Genomic DNA, 21,094 nt, shown 5'->3' with positions numbered 1-21,094 from the left:
CCAGTCGGAGTCACAATCACGCTGTCCTGGGCTAGCGTGTGGTTGCATGATGTACCCTTTGGCTGAATTAAAAAGGCACAGCAACCAGCCTGGGTTTCTTCCTAGGCACTGGATATGTCCGTAGCTTGTAGACGTGTGTAGTAGTAGCTCAGCAATCAGTAAGTAAAAAGCAGGCAATGCTAGGGTAGCAATTCTCTGTCTATATAATGTGCAAATAGGCCAGGTGGATCATTTCTAGCACAAGTTTCTTGGTCTATGATGCTTGGCCAGATATGAGCATCTGCCACATTCTGTGCTGCGTGCCCGTAAGCAATTTGTTTGCAGGACTCCACGCATTACCTGTTCCTGGGCTAAAATCTGCCTTGTGCTGCCCCTGGTTTTGGCGACGGATGATTGCTTTGGTGAATGCCCGTGCCGGCACTGATGAATGATGAAGTACACGTGACCAGGACGTACCTTCCCCTACATACACGGGGGCACCATTTTCTTTCAGCTGCCATTTTCTTATTAAGCACCATAACAACCATGTTTTCATACTGCTCTCTGATTGGCTGACAGCCATTTCTGGACACCATCAGGCCCACCTGCTCTCAGGCAGACCTGTGATTGGCTGTCAGGACCAGCCAACCCTACCTGTGTACCCAGAAGCACATCAGGCAAGGAAGCCCCCACTCGCTAAACAAAGGGAAGAGGCAACTTCTGACAGCGTCATCCCCTGTGGGTTCTCCTATTGCTTTGTGATTGCCGGACGGCCATTTTTGACACTGTCATGCCCGCTTGTTCTCAGATCTCCCTCTCAGGGACTGTCCGCTTCCTTTGGACCAAGAAGTGTTTGGGTATAAAAAGATATACCGTGCAGTGGTATCCACTCTGGAATGAAGACGAGCACTTAGCACAAGCGATATGCCTGTGGGTGGCCCATTGCCTGCAGAGCCAGAGGCCACCTCACAGTCAACATGCAAGCGATCTTCTGGCTTCTGGCCAGTCAGGCACTCAGGTAGCAGGGAGCTCACCTGCAGATACCCGTGCTATCTTCCTGCTGCCAGCTCGTGAAGCACTCAGGCAAGAAAGACCTATAGAGGAGGCCACTCTCAATTATCTTTGAAAGGTCGCGACAACTGGGAGAGGTTCCTGAGTCCTGGAAGAAATTCATTGTCACTCCTATCTTCGCGAATGGCGCAAAGGAGAATGGGGGCAACAGCAGGCCGGTCCGCCTCACCTCGATCCCTGGGAAGGGGAAGGAGCAACTCATCCTGGAAACCCTTTGCAGACACGTGAAGAACAAGAATGCGATTGGTCTTGTTTTCATTGCATTCTACTCCTAGCTCATTTCTGTCAGACTGTGCTTTTCTGGTTTTGGCGGGGGGGGTCTTTGTGTGTGTATGTGTGTGTGAGAGGGGTATTTGCTGGGAAATCTCAAGCTGCACTAGCCAGTGAAGAGAGTGGATTGGCATCAGGGACTGCCCAGGGTTGGAGCAGGACACTGGACAAACCAGGCCTGGATTCTGCACAGACCTGTGGTACAGTCGAGGGTTCAGAGCACCTGCTGATGTGCACGTGGGAGTGAGTGTCCAGCACTGGATTCCAGTGCTGAGCAGCCAGAAGAGAAGGAAAGGCTCGGGCTATGTGTGTGTTTTGTCTTGTAGTGAGCAATAAAAGACAAAGAAAACACCGCCATGCCTCCCAATTTTTCCAGGCTCAACTGCACTCCTTCACTGCAGACTACTCCAGCATGGGTTCTCCACATGCTGCGCGTCTGAACAGGAAAAATCTCTTTCAGCGTGGGCTCTTCCACAGGCTTCAGGCCCGTCAGGAAAAGTCTTCACTGGCGTGCCTTCTCCGCAGGTTGCAGTTCCTTCAGGAATATCCGCCTGCTCCAGCCAGCACAGGTGCCCTGGGTGCCACAAGCTTTGCAGATGGCTCAGTGTTGTGGAGGCCCCTGGAACCAGCTGTGTGTGTGGTGCAGGGCAGCCCCTCAGCTCTTCCCCACAGAGGCCACCCTGCAGCAGCCCCTCTCCCCACCACTACCAACACCTAGCCACGTATGGCCAATACAGTGCCCACTGGGAATACCTACTCAGCCCTGCTCCTGGCTGGAGCTGCGAGTGAGCACGGCAGCAAACAGACTAGGATGGAGAAAACCCCCAGATGGTCAAGCTGATTGCATTGGTGTTTCCCAAAGTAGCACCAGCCTTGTCCTCCTCCTCCTCCCCACCTGCAGATTCCTGGAGGTCCCTGCTTGCGGCTGGGAAGTTGGGATTGAGCTGCTGGATGGGAAGGGAGAAATGCCTGTGTCCCCAGAACACCCGCTTCCTTGTGGGGGGAGCTCTGCCTGCTGCTCCACAGCCTCCCGTCTGCCTTGCCGAGGGGCACTATGGGAGTGCTGGCTCCTAAGGCGGCAAAGGAGAAAGAAGGTGGCAGTGGCAGAGAGAAGGGGCTGAGGGAACAGGAGGGCCATGGCCATGGGTGCCCAGAGAGCTAGAGCAGTGCAGGTTAAAAGTTGCTGGGAGAGGCAGCAGCTGTCAGGAGGAGGGAAATAAGCGACAATTAGCAGAGGATGGTTTCGATCCATCGACCTCTGGGTTATGGGCCCAGCACGCTTCTGCTGCGCCACTCTGCTCCCCCCAGCACCTCTGCCGGCACCTCCCACGGCCCTGCCTGATGCTCCCTGGCACTGCCAGCCCTCATGCCTCCTTCCCTTCCTCTGTCCTGTGCCCTCACCCGGGCCAGAAAATTGGCTCTCAGGAAAGTTCACCTCCTTTGCGCCTTCGCTGCGGAGCTCAAGGGCCTTGCCTTGCCCTTCTCCCCACATCTCCTGCCCATAACCCTGGATGGGGACTTTCTTCTTGACCACCCAAGCTGGCTCTGCAGGCACTGAAGGAAACCCCGGAGCGAGGGGGCAGCCTTGTTGCTTTGCAGGGTGGAGGGGAGCTGCTCTCCAGCGAGCTCAGGAGGGCTGCCACCCTGCCCAGAAATCCAGCTCCCAGGGGGCTGTGGGACTGTGCCCGGCGTCAACGTCCCTTCTTTGCCGGCTGAGGAGGGACACGAGGACGCTTAGCATTACCAAGCATAGAATTACCAAGGGAATTAATCCTCCGAGTTTGGCTGTTCACATAGTGGTGCCCCAGCCTAATGCATGGAGGACCCCAAGACAGAGGAAAGCAGGGCTGGTATATGTTTACAATACAGTTGTGTCGACCAATCAAATTACTCATGTTAAGGGGTGGGCTAATCAGTTACTATTGCTCCCAAGATCACTATGTGCTTCTCCTGGGCAGGTGGTGTGGACAGATGCTCAGTGGGGTGTTAATCTTCATTGTTCTAAACCAATGTCCCGTGCAGGTGGAGGGGCTTTATACCAGATTCAGGTTGATTGCTGTTCTGGCCGTGGCTGTATACCTGGGGTTTTTTTGAAAGACAAATCTCCCGTTGGTTTATCATCTGCATGGGGTGTTCTCAGCCAGTGGGAGCCAGTTTAGGTTGGGTCTTCAGGTCATGTTGACCCTGCGGTAAAAGGCCTTAGTCCTAGGCAGTGTTTGTTCTTCTAAGCAAGTTGTCTAGCAGTTGGCGCCTTGCCTTTCAGACCAGCGGTGAGGGCCTTGCCCTGCCAGTGCTGTGCTGTGCTGTGCTGTGCTCCCTCACAGCTCCTGGCTTGTCCTCCCTCCTGGCGCAGGCCTGCCCTGGCTGCTCCCTGAGATCCGAGGGCTGCCCCCGCCACCGTGCAGGGTGCCGAAGAGCCAGAGAAACCCCTCCTCTCCGTGCCTGGTGCCATTCCTGTCCTGCCCAGCCCTGCTGGGAGTGGAGGTTGTTCCCAGTCGCCACAGGACAGGGCTGGCCCACCCACACTGGGAGGTGGCCAGGCTTAAATGCTGCCAGGTGTCCCAGGGAAGGCTCTGGGCAGGCTGAGCTGGTAAAGCCTCTTGGTGAGCGTGAGGGACGAGGTGGCAGTGCTGAGGCCTGCATTTTTGGGCTTGTGTTTGCTGGTGCCCCGTCCCATCCACAGGCCAGAGCATGCAGCGGAGACAAAAGCGGGATGGAGAGCGCTGGGACGTGGGTGCCGATGTGAGCGTGGGGAGCATGGCCCCAGCCTATCTGCTGCAGGGGCTATTGCTCAGGGGAAAGTATTTTGCTGCAGATCAAGAGGTCCCTGGCTCCTTCCAGGTGCCCTCTCCATTGCCCCTTTCCTTCTCCATTCATACTGACTATCTCTCTGAGCTTCTTTTTCCCTTGCAATGCTTCCCCCACCCTCAGTGGCATGGCTGCAGGGAACGGACCATGCACCAGCAATGGGCTCGTCTCTCCTTCTCTTTGTCTGGGCTCTCTCTGCACGTGTCCCTCAGGGTTTCCCTTTTCCTTAAGATGCTGAACCACCCAGGCAGGCTACCAACAGGTCCTCCTCTGCTGCTGCTCTGTTGGGAGCAGCTGGGTATGCGACTGAAAGAAGCCCTCTGGGAAGCCTCTGGTTCTTTTCTATCCCGCCCATCAGGGTCGGTGATGGCAGGGCATGGTCTCCTGATGCCACGGGCACCACCATGGCCTCTTCTGCACTTCCATGTCTTTCCCAGAAGAGGAGGAGACAGGAGAGCCCCACCCCTCATCCCCTCATCCTCAAGCTAAATTTGGGAAAGGCCCCTGGGAAAGATTGTCCATGTGTGCAAGGGCTGGGGACGGGTCAGGCAGAATATCCCCAGGACCCCAGGCAAGATCTTAGGTCTATGATATGTCTTCACTTCATCGTTAGCAATGAGGTCCAAAGAAGGACCTCTTCTGTAGCTCATAGTTGGCGCTGGCCCCTTCTCTTCCCCCCACCCCCACCCCTTGCCTGCTGCTCCACACCAGTCTGCCTTTGTGACACCTAAAGTGAGGGGCACTTTGTGAGTGCTGGCAAGATCTCCGATCCATGAGGTGCCTCCCCTTCATCTTTAGCAATGAGGGCCATGCTGTGCAGGCTGTCTTTGGAGGTGAGCTGCTGTAGGTTCAGGCCTAGGGAGGACAGCTGGTAGGGTTGTTCTGCCTGAGGTGTGAGGTGAGATCAGGCTCTTAAGTTCTGCTCAAGAGCCAACAACATTGGACCTCTTGTCATGGCTGGTACTCGGCACTGGTCCATTCTCCCATTTACAAGAAGGGTCGGAGGGAGGATCCAGGGAACTACAGGCCTGTCAGCCTGACCTCGGTACCGGGGAAGATTATGGAACGGTTTGTCTTGAGAGCACTCACATGGCAAGTCCAGGATAAGAAGGGGATCAGGCCCAGTCAGCATGGGTTTACGAAAGGCAGGTCCTGCTTGACCAACCTGATCTCCTTCTATGACCGGGTGACCCGCCTAGTGGATGAGGGAAAGGCTGTGGATGTTATCTTCCTTGACTTCAGCAAGGGCTTTGACACTGTCTCTCATGGCGTGCCCCTTGAGAAACTGGCGTCTCGTGGCTTGGATAAGTGTACTCTTCACTGGGTGAAATACTGGCTGGATGGCCGAGCCCAGAGGGTAGTGGTGAATGGGGTGAAATCCAGTTGGCGGCGGGTCACAAGTGGTGTTCCCCAGGGCTCGGTGTGGGGCCCTGTTCTGTTTAATATCTTTTTCGATGATTTGGATGAGGGGATTGAGTGCACCCTCAGCAAGTTTGCAGATGACACCAAGTTGGGAGGCAGGGTCGATCTGCTTGAGGGTAGGGAGGCTCTGCAGAGGGATCTGGACAGGCTGGATCGATGGGCTGAGGCCAATCGTATGAAATTCAACAAGGCCAAGTGCCGGGTCCTGCATGTCGGTCACAGCAACCCCATGCAGCGCTACAGGCTTGGGGAAGAGTGGCTGGAAAGCTGCCTGGCAGAGAAAGACCTGGGGGTGCTGGTTGACAGCCGGCTGAATATGAGCCAGCAGTGTGCCCACGTGGCCGAGAAGGCCAATGGCATCCTGGCCTGTATCAGAAATAGTGTGGCCAGCAGGAGCAGGGAGGTGATTGTTCCCCTGTACTCGGCACTGGTGAGGCCGCACCTCGAGTACTGTGTTCGGTTTTGGGCCCCTCACTACAAGAAAGACATTGAGTTGCTGGAGCATGTCCAGAGAAGGGCAACCAAGTTGGCCAGGGGCCTGGAGCACAAGTCTTATGAGGAGCGGCTGAGGGAACTGGGGCTGTTTAGTCTAGAAAAGAGGAGGCTGAGGGGAGACCTTATAGCTCTCTAGAACTACCTGAAAGGGGGTTGTAGTGAGGTGGGTGTTGGCGTCTTCTGTCAGGTGGCTGGAGATAGGACAAGAGGAAATGGCCTCAAGTTGAGGCAAGGGAGATTTAGGTTAGATATTAGGAAAAATTTTTTTACTGAGAGGGTTGTCAAACATTGGAATAGGCTGCCCAGGGAAGTGGTTGAGTCACCATCCCTGGAGGTATTCAAAAAGCAAGTGGACGGGGTACTTCAGGACATGGTTTAGCGGGCATGGTTGACGGTTGGACCCGATGATCGTGAGGTCTTTTCCAACCTAAATGATTCTACGATTCTAACATTGGACCTCTTGTCATGGCTGGTACTCGGCACTGGTCCATTCTCTTCCCCCAACCTGCCTACCTTGTCAATGGGAGCAGGATTTCCCTTTCATCCAGGAATTTCGGGGGGTGTGGGGTGTGGGGGGGTGAGGACAAGTGCCGTAGGCAAGGGGCTTTCACTGTCTCCCTGGGCACCAGGCACAGTGGGGAGCTGAGTCCCACTGCTGGCTGCAGCGTGGTCAATTGCAGGGAGCCCAAAAGGGGACTGCGCCCCGTAGTTGGCAGGATTCGAACCTGCGCGGGGAAACCCCAATGGATTTCTAGTCCATCGCCTTCACCACTCGGCCACAACTACCTGCTCCAGCCCTCTCTGCCCTGCTGATCACGTGCCCTGTGCAATGACACGCGGCTCCCTGGGAGTTTCAGGGCTAGGCTCCACTCGAAGATTTGCAGTTGGGACCTGCACGGAGCATGACGGGCACCTGCTGCCAGCCTTGCAGAGGCCTTGAGAGGCGTAACCCCAGGGGCTACAGCTGAAGCTCCCAGCGCCTTGTCCTCAGCCGGGCATCTGGGATATCCTGCCACGGGAGGGGGGGATGGTTTCACCCCCCAGCTGGTGTCTCTGCTGCTTCCAGGGAAGAAGAGAAGGCAGCTGTGTGGAGACAACCAGGGTGAGGTGAGATATTAGACCCCACTTTGCTTCTCAGATTTATCTGAGGGGGCCTCCAAGCCTGCTGTGAGCACTAGGGTGGGGACGCTGCTGCAGGGCAGATGGTGATCTCCCGGCAGCACTTCCAGCCTCTTGGGGACGTAGGGCGGTGTCAGCCCTTGAACAAAGACCATGACCGCCGTGCAGGTTGTTGGTGTGTAGGGGCAATGCTTTGCGAGAGGGGGAGAGATCCATGGAAAGGGCGAGGTAGAGACTGGCTGAGGAAAAGCGTGGAGGGGCAAAGGGAGAATAAATGGGGGGTGGGGGTGACTTAGAGGGAGACTGGAGAGAGCTTGATTTTGTGGAATAGGTATGTCCAGAGCTTTTTTCCACCACTGCAAGCATTGTCCATTTCCTGAGCATGGACCAAAATATTAAATGATCCACAAAAGCAGTAGTTTACACCACTAGATGAAAGTGGCTCCCCTTCTGTCTTTGCTCTGGAGCAGGAAAATGGCGTTAAGGAGGCAGTGTGGAGGTGGTGCACCTGGCAGCGTCTGACTGCATGCAGAGCAAGGGTGGGAGATGGTTGCAGTCGAGAGGCTGAGCATGAGGAGTGGCTTGAGGAAGTGTGTGTGCGGGGGGCTGGAGGGAGGAGGCCGGCCAGTCTGTGAAGTGGAGGAGCAGGAAGCCGGCCAGGCTCTGATCTGGAGGAGCAGGAGGCAGCACTGCCCACAGGTGCCTTGCTGGAATATTAGTGAGCACAGCTGCTTTCTAAGCTCTTGACCCAGCTTTGATTCCTGGCCAAGGCAGGCAGACGTCTCTTCAGGCTGGCTCCAGGGTGGGTGCCTTACATCTTCTGCAGGCAGGCTCTTCTCCTCAGAAAATGCCCAGCTTTCCCCTGGGGTTTCAAGCCAGACCCCTTGCCTCCTTGCAGCCCTGACACCGACTGAGGCCAGTGCTTTCTGCCTGTTGGGAGGGCTCCAGGCTGGACTCCTCACTGCAGTGCTGGTACAGGAGCCAGGAGGGAGGCTTTTTTTGGCCTGGCACAGAACTGCACCTGCTGCTGCTGCTGCTGCTGCTGCTGCTGGTTGCACCTGGCAAGAAAAGCATGCTGCCATGGCAGGGTACAGATGAAGATCAATAATGCCTAGGGACAGGCTGTGCTTCATGAGGCCAGCAATGCAATTGGGCTGTGTGGTGGCAGGAGGCCTGCTCCTTATGTAATGGCTCAGAGGCCTGTCTGTCAGATCTGAAGTCACCCTGGAGAGGCTGACCTAACCTGTCCAGGCTCCGGCATTGCAGAGGCATCCTGAAGTTTACTGGAACTGAATGTAACGATGTTCCTGGTAACTAAGAACTGAGACACTCTCATTTCTCTTGCAGCTTACAGCCTGTGGGCCAAGGGAACCACAAGGAGCCTCTCACAGCTAGACTCTCTACCTAAAGGGGACAAAGCTTCTCAAGTCTCTGATTCCAGGGTTGCTTAAAGCAAAAAGCATGGTTTTGCTGTGCTGACAGTCCAAACCCAATCTGGACAGTGGGGTTGTATGTGGGGTGTGTGTTAGCACAGTATTTACAGACTCCCGCTCTGTCAATAGCAGTTCTACAAGTAGGTGGAGTTACGAAGAGGGGGATCGTGATTGTGCATGCTCAGTTCCCTAGTGAAATGCCCACCCTAACCCCATCTTGCAGTCACACTGCCTACGTCCAGCCATGAAAAGAAGGGCTTTTCTCCTTTCCACTCCATACCTGTCCCCTGGAGTTTCTTTCCAAAACACCAATGAAAGAGAGAAGTGCCATGACTGTTTTTCGTATGATTTTGTGAACAACAATTGAGAGGACTGAAAAGTTAATTCCAAAGGTCTCTATTAACTTTCACAATGAAGAATTTGGCAACTGGCCCCACAGGGCCGTGATCACCAGGTTACAGACTCATGCACAATGACTCTGAGTCTTTTTGGTGCTCTGCTGTAAGTTCAGGGAGCTCCACCCACAACTGCTGGTAAGATCGGGACAGAAGCCAGTGCTCTTCCTTGCAGAGCGCGTAGCCAACGGAGGGAGGAGGAGAACAAACCACCACGAGTCTCCAGGTGTGCTGCACAAAGTCTTTAATGAGAAGGAGGAAATGCAGTGGCACAGAACAGAGACCGAGAAACACGTCTGCAGGGTTCAGGGAGGCACAGAGAGTGGCCCATTTCCCAAGGACAAGCTCCAGGCAAAGCGCTTGCCTTTCCCCATCCCGATCTACCCGGTGGCAATGCCAGCCCACCAAGAGCAGGCCCTAACTCCGGCACACTCCCTCCGTCAGCAGGAGGTTCAGCAAAGCAGAAGAGAATGAGCCCTTTCCTGAGGAGCTCAGAGCAAAGCAGAGCCTGAGGAGACACGGCGAGGCCTGCAGTGCAGCGAGGAGCAGCAGGCACAGGTCCCTTCTGCCAGGTGGGATGAGGACACTCAGCCCACCTGCAAGCCATGGCTACGCTCCTGCTGCTGCAGGATGCCTGTCTTCCTTGGTGCTCCAAAGGGGAAGATCTGCTGGCTTCAGCAGTTCAGACCGCAGCGGGTGGGAGGCAGACACAGCCCTGACCCCCCCAGACCAAGGGAGCCCCCAGAAGAGATGGGAACCCCCCCGGCGCTGAGGGAGCTCCCAACAGCAGCTGACAGCGAGGATCCCACGGCTGTGCTCTGAGGGAAAGAGGTGAGGATGGGGCCCGGCAGGGTCACCACCACCGGGGAGGCCTGGATGGCCACCGTCGAGTCAGCGCAGCGGGCGACACAGGGCTCACTGCAGCTGCTTGCAAGTGGGGTTGGGCCGGAGGCGCCGCAGGGCGTTGGGAGACAGGGTCTGAAGCAAGACATCTCTCGGCGAGGGAGGCAAAGCTGAAACACAGAGCAGGCAGGGAGCACGAACCTCAATATCAGCCCGTCTGTCTTTTCCTCAGCTCTCTCCATGGACACTCTTTGTTTTCAAAACACCCAGTGTGCCTACAGTTCCCACAGCCCTCATCGTGCCCTCCGAGTTGCACGGCACAGGAAGGCTGACCCACTTTTGGAATAGGCCCCAGCCAGTGGTGTTAAAGCGCTTGTGGAAAGACTGGTCATACCCCATCTCCAGAACAAACACTGCTGCTTTGAAGAAGACACTGGATGCACTTGGCCATTTCGTTAGGGATGGCCTCCTGCAGGTGCACATTCTGGTGGGCAGACCCCCCCTGCAGCTGAGCCCCATGGTTCCCCTTCTGCTTGAAAGAACCCTCCTTTTCCCAGCCACCTCCCCCAAAAGGCAAAGAGACTGCAGCCCTTCAACTGTTGTATGGCAGGGCAAAGCTGAGGCAGCCCAAGCCTCAGCCTCAGTAGCCACCAAGACAGCAGTTCAGCCCACAGAGAGAGATGGAGCGGACTCAGGCTTACCTTGCTCCTCGAGGAAAGGGAGGCAAGAGAGGAGGATGCAGAGCCTGGAGCAGCGCAGGCTTTTATGCTGTGTCCCAGAGCCCTGGGGGGGCCACAAACATTCCTTGCTCATGAAGCATCTCAACACCTAGTAGACACAGGGGAGACTGTGACTAAGTTTAAGCAGAACGTCAAGACTGCACAATCCCATATGGGAGAAGAGCCTCATCGCACCAGCGATGTGGCAAAGCTCAACGTCAAAGGAAGTCCTTTGTGGGCTGAAAGGAAGACCCCTGTGGGCCGGAGTGACAGCCAGGAAGAACTAGCTTATGCTCATCAGGCTCTACCACAGCATGGTTTTGTGATCAAAGAGATGCCCGCGTCCTTCTCTGAAGGAGACCCACGCCCAAATTGACCTGTTTTGCTCAGCAAGGTCATCCCAGATGCCAAAGGCCTGGATGGCCTGCTTTTGAGGAGAGGCTCAGGGCAGGGAGCCAAAAGCTCACAGCCCTTTTTCCTGGGTGAGGGATGGGGTGGCCCATTCCATGCATTTCAAATTTCAAAGGGACATCGGATCAGTCTCCCAGAGCACCTGGGAGTCACATGAACCCTTGAGCAACCACCAAAAGGCAATGCCTTGGAAGACACAAATGCAGGAGGTTGCATAGAAGCACCAGTTGATTCAGGAATGGTGCTAAAATGTGTGGAAAAGCCCTTGACGAAAGCGGCGCTTTGGGACTATAAGCTCTGGCATCCCTGGTACGCCTCAGGCTGGGGCAACGTGTGCACTGAAGTCCACAGCAGGGTGACTCATGTTTGCCTGGAGTTCAGGGTTTTTCCCAACTCTTCCACATCACGATGACTCCCAGGTACTCTGGGTCTCTTTCAGAGAAGAATGCGGGCATCTCTTTGATCACAAAACCATGCTGTGGTAGAGCCTGATGAGCGTAAGCTAGGTCCTCCTGGCTGTCACTCCGGCCCACAGGGGCCTTCCTTCCAGCCCACAAAGGACTTCCTTTGACGTTGAGCTTTGCCACATCCCTGGTGAGATGAGGCTCTTCTCCCATATGGGATTGTGCAGTCTTGACGTTCTGCTTAAACTTACTCACAGTCTCCCCTGTGTCTACTAGGTGTTGAGATGCTTCATGAGCAAGGAATGTTTGTGGCCCCCCCAGGGCTCTGGGACACAGCATAAAAGCCTGCGCTGCTCCAGGCTCTGCATCCTCCTCTCTTGCCTCCCTTTCCTCGAGGAGCAAGGTAAGCCTGAGTCCGCTCCATCTCTCTCTGTGAGCTGAACTGCTGTCTTGGTGGCTACTGAGGCTGAGGCTTGGGCTGCCTCAGCTTTGCCCTGCCATACAACTGTTGAAGGGCTGCAGTCTCTTTGCCTTTTGGGGGAGGTGGCTGGGAGGAGCAGGGAAGAGGAGGGTTCTTTCAAGCAGAAGGGGAACCATGGGGCTCAGCTGCAGGGGGGGTCTGCCCACCAGAATGTGCACCTGCAGGAGGCCATCTCTAACGAAATGGCCAAGTGCATCCAGTGTCTTCTTCAAAGCAGCAGTGTTTGTTCTGGAGATGGGGTATGACCAGTCTTTCCACAGGTGCTTTAACGCCACTGCGCTGGGGCCTATTCCAAAAGTGGGTCAGCCTTCCTGTGCCGTGCAACTCGGAGGGCACGATGAGGGCTGTGGGAACTGTAGGCACACTGGGTGTTTTGAAAACAAAGAGTGTCCATGGAGAGAGCTGAGGAAAAGACAGACGGGCTGATATTGAGGTTCGTGCTCCCTGCCTGCTCTGTGTTTCAGCTTTGCCTCCCTCGCCGAGAGATGTCTTGCTTCAGACCCTGTCTCCCAACGCCCTGCGGCGCCTCTGGCCCAACCCCACTTGCAAGCAGCTGCAGTGAGCCCTGTGTCGCCCGCTGCGCTGACTCGACGGTGGCCATCCAGGCCTCCCCGGTGGTGGTAACCCTGCCGGGCCCCATCCTCACCTCTTTCCCTCAGAGCACAGCCGTGGGATCCTCGCTGTCAGCTGCTGTTGGGAGCTCCCTCAGCGCCGGGGGGGTTCCCATCTCTTCTGGGGGCTCCCTTGGTCTGGGGGGGTCAGGGCTGTGTCTGCCTCCCACCCGCTGCGGTCTGAACTGCTGAAGCCAGCAGATCTTCCCCTTTGGAGCACCAAGGAAGACAGGCATCCTGCAGCAGCAGGAGCGTAGCCACGGCTTGCAGGTGGGCTGAGTGTCCTCATCCCACCTGGCAGAAGCGACCTGTGCCTGCTGCTCCTCGCTGCACTGCAGGCCTCGCCGTGTCTCCTCAGGCTCTGCTTTGCTCTGAGCTCCTCAGGAAAGGGCTCGTTCTCTTCTGCTTTGCTGAACCTCCTGCTGACGGAGAGAGTGTGCCGGAGTTAGGACCTGCTCTTGGTGGGCTGGCATTGCCACCGGGTAGATCGGGATGGGGAAAGGCAAGCGCTTTGCCTGGAGCTTGTCCTTGGGAAATGGGCCATTCTCTGTGCCTCCCTGAACCCTGCAGACGTGTTTCTCGGTCTCTGTTCCGTGCCACTGCATTTCCTCCTTCTCATTAAAGACTTTGTGCAGCACAGCTGGAGACTCCTGGTGGTTTGTTCTCCTCCTCCCTCCGTTGGCTACGCGCTCTGCAAGGAAGAGCACTGGCTTCTGTCCCGATCTTACCAGCAGTTGTGGGTGGAGCTCCCTGAACTTACAGCAGAGCACCAAAAAGACTCAGAGTCATTGTGCATGAGTCTGTAACCTGGTGATCACGGCCCTGTGGGGCCAGTTGCCAAATTCTTCATTGTGAAAGTTAATAGAGACCTTTGGAATTAACTTTTCAGTCCTCTCAATTGTTGTTCACAAAATCATACGAAAAACAGTCATGGCACTTCTCTCTTTCATTGGTGTTTTGGAAAGAAACTCCAGGGGACAGGTATGGAGTGGAAAGGAGAAAAGCCCTTCTTTTCATGGCTGGACGTAGGCAGTGTGACTGCAAGATGGGGTTAGGGTGGGCATTTCACTAGGGAACTGAGCATGCACAATCACGATCCCCCTCTTCGTAACTCCACCTACTTGTAGAACTGCTATTGACAGAGCGGGAGTCTGTAAATACTGTGCTAACACACACCCCACATACAACCCCACTGTCCAGATTGGGTTTGGACTGTCAGCACAGCAAAACCATGCTTTTTGCTTTAAGCAACCCTGGAATCAGAGACTTGAGAAGCTTTGTCCCCTTTAGGTAGAGAGTCTAGCTGTGAGAGGCTCCTTGTGGTTCCCTTGGCCCACAGGCTGTAAGCTGCAAGAGAAATGAGAGTGTCTCAGTTCTTAGTTACCAGGAACATCGTTACATCCAGTTCCAGTAAACTTCAGGATGCCTCTGCAATGCCGGAGCCTGGACAGGTTAGGTCAGCCTCTCCAGGGTGACTTCAGATCTGACAGACAGGCCTCTGAGCCATTACATAAGGAGCAGGCCTCCTGCCACCACACAGCCCAACTGCATTGCTGGCCTCATGAAGCATAGCCTGTCCCTTGACCACCACCTAGGCATTTGTTGTGGTTTAACCCCAGCCAGCAACTAAGCACCACGCAGCCTCTCACTCACTCACTCCCTCCCCCCCACCCGGTGGGATGGGGGAGAGAATCGGGAAAAGAAGTAAAACTTGGGGGTTGAGATAAGAATGGTTTAATAGAACAGAAAAGAAGAAACTAATAATGATAACGATAACACTACTAAAATGACAACAGCAATAAGAAAAGTATCGGAATGTACGAATGATGCGCTGTGCAATTGCTCACCACCCACCGACCGATACCCAGCTAGTCCCCGAGCGGCCATTCCCCGCCCCCACCACCAGTTCCTATACTAGATGGGACGTCACATGGTATGGAATACCCTGTTGGCCAGTTTGGGTCAGCTGCCCTGGCTGTGTCCTGTGCCAACTTCTTGCGCCCCTCCAGCTTTCTCGCTGGCTGGGCATGAGAAGCTGAAAAATCCTTGACTTTCATCTAAACGCTACTTAGCAACAACTGAAAACATCAGCGTTATCAACAGTCTTCGCATACTGAACTGAAAACATAGCACTGTACCAGCTACTAGGAAGACAGTTAACTCTATCCCAGCTTAAACCAGGACAGTATCCACCCCTTATTCTATACCACTGATGTCATGCTCAGTTGCCATACCTTTAGTTACATCCTGATCAATCATCACCTTTTCCATCCTTTGAGACATATGAACAATGAGATAGATACATATATATATATGTATATATGTATACACACACAGAGATACCATTCCATTAGTTTATGGATCATGTTCATTGAGTTCATTTAGTTCCCGACTCAGGGTGCCATCTGTCATACCAGTCTTTCTGGGCAGGAGGGATGGTGCAAAGTCCTCTCCGTCGGTAGAGCAGAATTGGGCTTCAGTGCGGTGCGACGAGCAGGTGACATTTGACGCAGCAGGAGGATGGTGTGCACTGTTGGATTATTGCATGCTGGAGTCAGTTCTGGTTCCATCACTACTGCGCTTCGCTCAGTTTTATCATAGTTCATTCTTGCTTGATCTAAGTGATTCTTACTATAGTACTATGGATATAGCACATAACAGTTATAGTAAGGATAACATACAGTAGCAGGGTTATATAGCAACTCATATCATACAGTTTACTTCTGGCTATTCTCACCTAAAATCAAATCCCCTTGAGGCACACATCGGACTTCTCCATCTTTTCGCATTACCCACCAAGTGCACCCAGGCCCTTGAGCAAAAGCAATCCCACGAATGGGTTTACCTTTGCCTGAGGCAGGAGTAACCCAGACTGTCTTCCCTAACATATTTTTTATGTGCACTACAGGGACTTTATCCCCTTCTACAGTATGTAAAAATTCTGACTGGGCAGGGCCACCCCGATTGGCAGATCCTCTGGTGTTGACTAACCAGGTGGCTTTTGCTAAATGTGTATCCCAATGTTTGAAAGTTCCACCCCCCATTGCTTTCAATGTAGTCTTTAACAGTCCATTGTATGGCTCAATTTTCCCAGAGGCTGGTGCATGATAGGGGATATGATACACCCACTCAATGCCATGTTCTTTGGCCCAGGTGCCTATGAGGTTGTTTTGGAAATGAGTCCCGTTGTCTGACTCAATTCTTTCTGGGGTGCCACCTCGCCACAAGACCTGCTTTTCAAGGCCCAGGATAGTGTTCCGGGCAGTGGCATGGGGTACAGAATATGTTTCCAGCCATCTGGTGGTTGCTTCCACCATTGTGAGCACATAGCGCTTGCCTTGGTGAGTTTGTGGGAGTGCGATATAGTCAGTCTGCCAGGCTTCCCCATATTTATATTTCAGCCATCGCCCTCCATACCACAGGGGCTTTAACCGCTTGGCTTGCTTAATTGCAGCACATGTTTCACATTCATGGATAACCTGTGCCATAGTGTCCATGGTCAAGTCCACCCCTCGATCACGAGCCCATCTATATGTTGCATCTCTTCCCTGACGGCCTGAAGTATCATGGGCCCAGCGAGCCATAAATAGCTCACCCTTATGTTGCCAGTCCAGGTCCACCTGAGACACTTCAATCTTGGCAGCCTGATCCACCTGTTGGTTATTTTGATGTTCTTCAGTGGCCCGACTCTTGGGTACGTGAGCATCTACATGACGTACTTTTACAAGCACATTCTCTAGCCGGGACGCAATATCTTGCCAGAGTGCGGCAGCCCAAATGAGTTTACCTCTGTGCTGCCAGTTGCTCTGCTTCCATTGCTGTAACCACCCCCATAGGGCATTTGCCACCATCCATGAGTCAGTAGAGAGACAGAGCACTGGCCACTTTTCTCTTTCAGCAACATCTAACGCTAGCTGGATGGCTTTCACCTCTGCAAACTGACTCGATTCACCTTCTCCTTCAGCAGTTTCTGTGACTTGTCGTGTAGGACTCCATACAGCAGCCTTCCACCTCTGATGCTTTCCCACAATGCGACAGGATCAGTCAGTGAACAGGGTATATTGCCTCTCATTTTCTGGCAGTTTATTATACAGCTGGGCTTCTTCAGCACGTGTCACCTCCTCCTCTGGTGACATTCCAAAATCTTTGCCTTCTGGCCAGTCCAGATCACTTCTAAAATTCCTGGGCAACTGGGGTTTCCTATGCGAGCCTGTTGGGGGATCAGTGCAATCCACTTACTCCACGTGGCATCAGCCGCGTGATGTGTAGAGGAGACCCTCCCTTTGAACATCCAGCCCAGCACTGGCAGTCAGGGTGTTAAGAGGAGCTGTGTTTCAGTACCAGCCACTTCTGAGGCAGTTTGAACTCCTTCATATGCTGCCAATATCTCTTTTTCAGTTGGAGTATAGTAAGCCTCGGATCCTCGATATCCTCGACTCCAAAACCCCAGGGGTCGGCCTCGGGTCTCCCCAGGTGCTTTCTGCCACAGGCTCCAGGTAGGGCCATTCTCCCCGGCTGCAGTATAGAGCACATTTTTAACATCTTGTCCTGCCCGGACTGGTCCAAGGGCTACTGCATGAACAATCTCCCGCTTAATTTGTTCAAAGCCTTGCTGTTGCTCAGGGCCCCATTTGAAATCATTCTTCTTCCGGGTCACTTGATAGAGAGGGCTTACAATCAGACTGTAATTTGGAATATGCATTCTCCAAAAACCCACGACACCTAAGAAAGCCTGTGTTTCCTTTTTATTAGTCGGTGGAGGCATAGCTGCTATTTTGTTGATCACGTCCATTGGGATCTGATGACGTCCTTCTTGCCATTTTATTCCTAAAAACTGGATCTGCTGTGCAGGTCCCTTGACCTTTCTTTCTTTTATGGCAAAACCGGCTTTCAGAAGGATTTGGATTATTTTCTTCCCTTTCTCAAAGACTTCTTCTGCGGTGTTGCCCCATACGATGATGTCATCAACGTATTGCAGGTGTTCCGGAGCTTCACCTTTTTCCAGTGCAGTCTGGATTAGTCCATGGCAAATGGTGGGGCTGTGTTTCCACCCCTGGGGCAATCGATTCCAAGTGTACTGGACGCCCCTCCAAGTAAAAGGCAAATTGTGGACGACACTCTGCTGCCAGAGGGATTGAGAAAAACGCATTAGCAATGTCAATTGTGGCATACCACTTGGCTGCCTTTGACTCTAGCTCGTATTGAAGTTCTAGCATATCTGGAACGGCAGCACTCAGCGGTGGCGTAACTTCATTCAGGCCACGACAGTCAACTGTTAGTCTCCACTCTCCATTAGACTTTCGCACTGGCCATATGGGACTATTAAAGGGTGAGCGAGTTTTGCTGATCACTCCTTGGCTCTCCAGTTGGTGAATCAACTTGTGGATGGGAATCAAAGAGTCTCGGTTGGTATGATATTGCCGCCGCTGCACTGTCGTGGTAGCAATTGGCACTTGCTGTTCTTCAACCCTCAGCAACCCCACAATCGAAGGGTCTTGAGAGAGACCAGGCAGGGTAGACAGCTGTTCAGTGCCCTCCATCTCCAGGGAAGCTATACCAAAAGCCCAGCGATACCCCTTTGGGTCCTTAAAATACCCTCTCCTGAGATAGTCTATGCCAGGGATACACGGAGCCTTTGGACCAGTCGCAATGGGGTGTTTCTGCCATTCATTCCCAGTTAGGCTTAATTCAGCTTCCAATACAGTTAACTCTTGGGATCCCCTGTCACGATCCAATATCGGGGAGGGTTCTTAAATGATCCCAAGAGCGAGATGAAGACACAAACGAGGTCAGATGCTGTACAGCCTTACAAGTTTTATTTCCTATAACAACTGATAATAGCCACAGGACAGAGGGAAGAAGGAAGGAAAAAGAGGCAGACCTAAGCAAGAAAATGGAAGAGATACAGCAAGACGACCAGAAGAGATAAAAGAGACCACCACCACGAAGCCAGCAACGTCCCGTTGACTCAGTCTCGGTGCAGGTGATGGAGGGTCCAAGCTCCAGGTTCCAGCAGACAGGTGATGCCAAAGTCCCAGTTCCAAGCGCTGCAGTCCCTTTTCAGTCCTTTTTGTCTTTTTGTTCCTTTTCAGTTGCTTTTCAGTTGCTCGAGAGAGGAGTACGCAGTTCTTTTATTGTCCCGGTCCCCACGATTTCTCCAAAGAGTCCACCCATTTCCACGGAGCTCATTATCATACATGCCGCCCCGTGTTCCTCCATGGGCGCATGCCCAGGTGTTCTCGGTGGGTTCTTCACCTTGCTCGTGGGCAAGCACAGCTTGGTAGGCACTGCTAGCTTCAGCCGGATAGGGTGGTTTCTTCAGGGACATTTTGTTTCCTTCAGCACGTACTCCCCCACAGCAACAGGTTGTTGAGGCTAGCAAATGGTAACTGTGCAGCAGCAATGTCGAGACATAGTCCAACGCAGTCTCTTACACCACCTCGTGGCTCGACATTGCTGTCCTCGTGGTGGCGTGAAAGGTAAAGCTATAGAAAGAGAAAGAGGGAAAAAGCGCATAGTACAATGATATAATCAAGTTAACAACTTTCTAGCAAAATGACTTAACATAATGCAGCAAAATAAAAACCAAAGGTCAAAATAAGATGATTTGGCTTTCCAAGGCTTATTCTATGTTAATACAATATTTCTACATTAAACAACAACATGAACAAACAATATCATACCAATTATCCTAATTATAACATTTCTAAGTTAAACAACAACATCTAATAACTAACAACATGTACTTGACATCAACTAACCATTATAAATTTAACTAACTCTACAATATCAAAACATACTATACATTGACTTCAAGGTTGCGAAGATTCAATAGAAGAACACGACGGCAGTTTACATGGTGAACAGTTACAAGGACAAAGAAGAAGTATTAGAATAACTATTAAGATAACCGTTATCAACGCAAAGGCTATATAATAAATTGGAATCAACGCGAACACATACTCGTACTCTGTCATTTTTTTGGCAATGTACCACAAAGTGGTCACAGCCCTAACAGTCCACGCGGTCTGCTGCCCTGGTCTGCTGGTGTTGGGGTCCGCATGCACGGCGGGAAACCACCGTCCGCGCCCCCTTATCCTAGGGTGCATGCGTCGTCTGGGCCTAGAAACTTCTATCCCAGATCTGAACAAAGGTAAATGAACAACAACACTATATAACAATGATTAATAATACTTTAACCTAACATATTTAACCAAAATATATACACTTACAAGACAAACACATACATACCACAAGAGAAAATATAGCGAAAGCTAACAAAGCAATTGCCACAAAATTACTAATCTGAGTAAACACCTGTGTCTAAATAATTGATACAGTTGCGTGCTTTGATTGACAAAGGACACGAATCTGTTTTACACCATCAGGCGAGGCAGTAGATACAAATTGCATTTTAGATACGACATGCTGGATTAATTGAATAAAACAAGGAATAATACATGGCAAAAACATCAAAGCGACAAATGCACATAACGGATAGAAGCTGTTTTACCCATGGTGCTTCGAGTAGCCAAGACCATAAATCACTGTTCCAGCTGTCCCATGTTTGAACGGGGACATGGGCTAGTTTCCTAATACCTGTGGTCAGTTGAAGAACTACTCCACCTACATCGTCTATTTCCAAACAACGAGAGACATTTAATTTCCCACATACTCCTCCCTCTTCAGCTAGTAAGTAATCCAAAACCATGCGGTGTTGAAGGATTGCAGTGCGCATCTGTTGAGATTGTTGAGTTACAAAAAAGAAGTCTATTGGTTCACTGGGATTCCAAGTGGCAGGCCCATAATGCTCAATTATTCTTTCGGGAGGCCACTCATTTTCCCCCCACTTTTGGGTTCCACCTATTTTAACCTCAACAGATCGCTTGCTACGTGCAATCCTTTTGTCCCCTAAATTATCATATAGTCTTACTCCCAATCGAGGACTACCCGCCTCTGGAAGAAGGAGAAACAGAGGTCGGATAATCCCTATATAACAAATCCCTGACCAATTTGCTGGTAGTTGTTTGTAGGCAGTATGTCCACAAATCCAATAATGGCCTTTTTTGGCTTTGGCACCATTAGCAAATGGTCCAGCTGCAGTCTTTGGGAATTGGAACTAAGTTGTGTTCTCATTTCCCAAAGGGCTAAAAAAGGTGCTTGGCTTGTTGTTGTTTGTCTGGCCGGTACAATACCAGGCACCAGTGTTGTTCTTCCACTCACAAATTTGATGATAAATATGGTTTCCAGGCCATCGGAGAAAGAAGGTTTCGGTTTTGTTCGACCAAAACCCTTTAAACCCTTTGTTGCGGCTGGTTTCATCAAGCCACATCCATATGTAAACACCTCTATCTTCATTAACCAATTGATGTGTGAGTGTCCGTTGACACCTGCTTTCTCCGACATTGACCCCTCCCTTCTGGGTGCGATTTAAACAATATCTACCCACAATAGGAAATTGAATTGGCCATGTTTCACTATCATCCCAGGTAGTGCTATCAGTTTCACTATAATTGCTTACGATTTGTGCTGGAGTGAGGGGTGTGGAGGTCCACGGCCAGCTTGACAACCCTAAAGGTCCTCCACAAACCCAGCAGTGACTCACATTAAAGGTTTGGCTTACAGCTTTTGCT

At 52.3% G+C, this 21,094-nt stretch overlaps 1 non-coding gene across 1 annotated transcript; it reads right to left on the bottom strand.

The window, feature by feature from the left end:
* Positions 1-6,749: 6,749 nt before the first annotated feature.
* On the bottom strand, positions 6,750-6,831 carry TRNAS-AGA (transfer RNA serine (anticodon AGA)). The gene has a single exon. It is a non-coding gene; the product is annotated as a tRNA-Ser (tRNA).
* Positions 6,832-21,094: the final 14,263 nt, after the last annotated feature.

This window comes from Harpia harpyja, chromosome 14 (genome assembly GCF_026419915.1).
Source record: "Harpia harpyja isolate bHarHar1 chromosome 14, bHarHar1 primary haplotype, whole genome shotgun sequence".
Classification (NCBI taxonomy): Eukaryota; Metazoa; Chordata; class Aves; order Accipitriformes; family Accipitridae; genus Harpia; species Harpia harpyja.
This window is presented reverse-complemented; position numbering and strand designations above follow the sequence as displayed.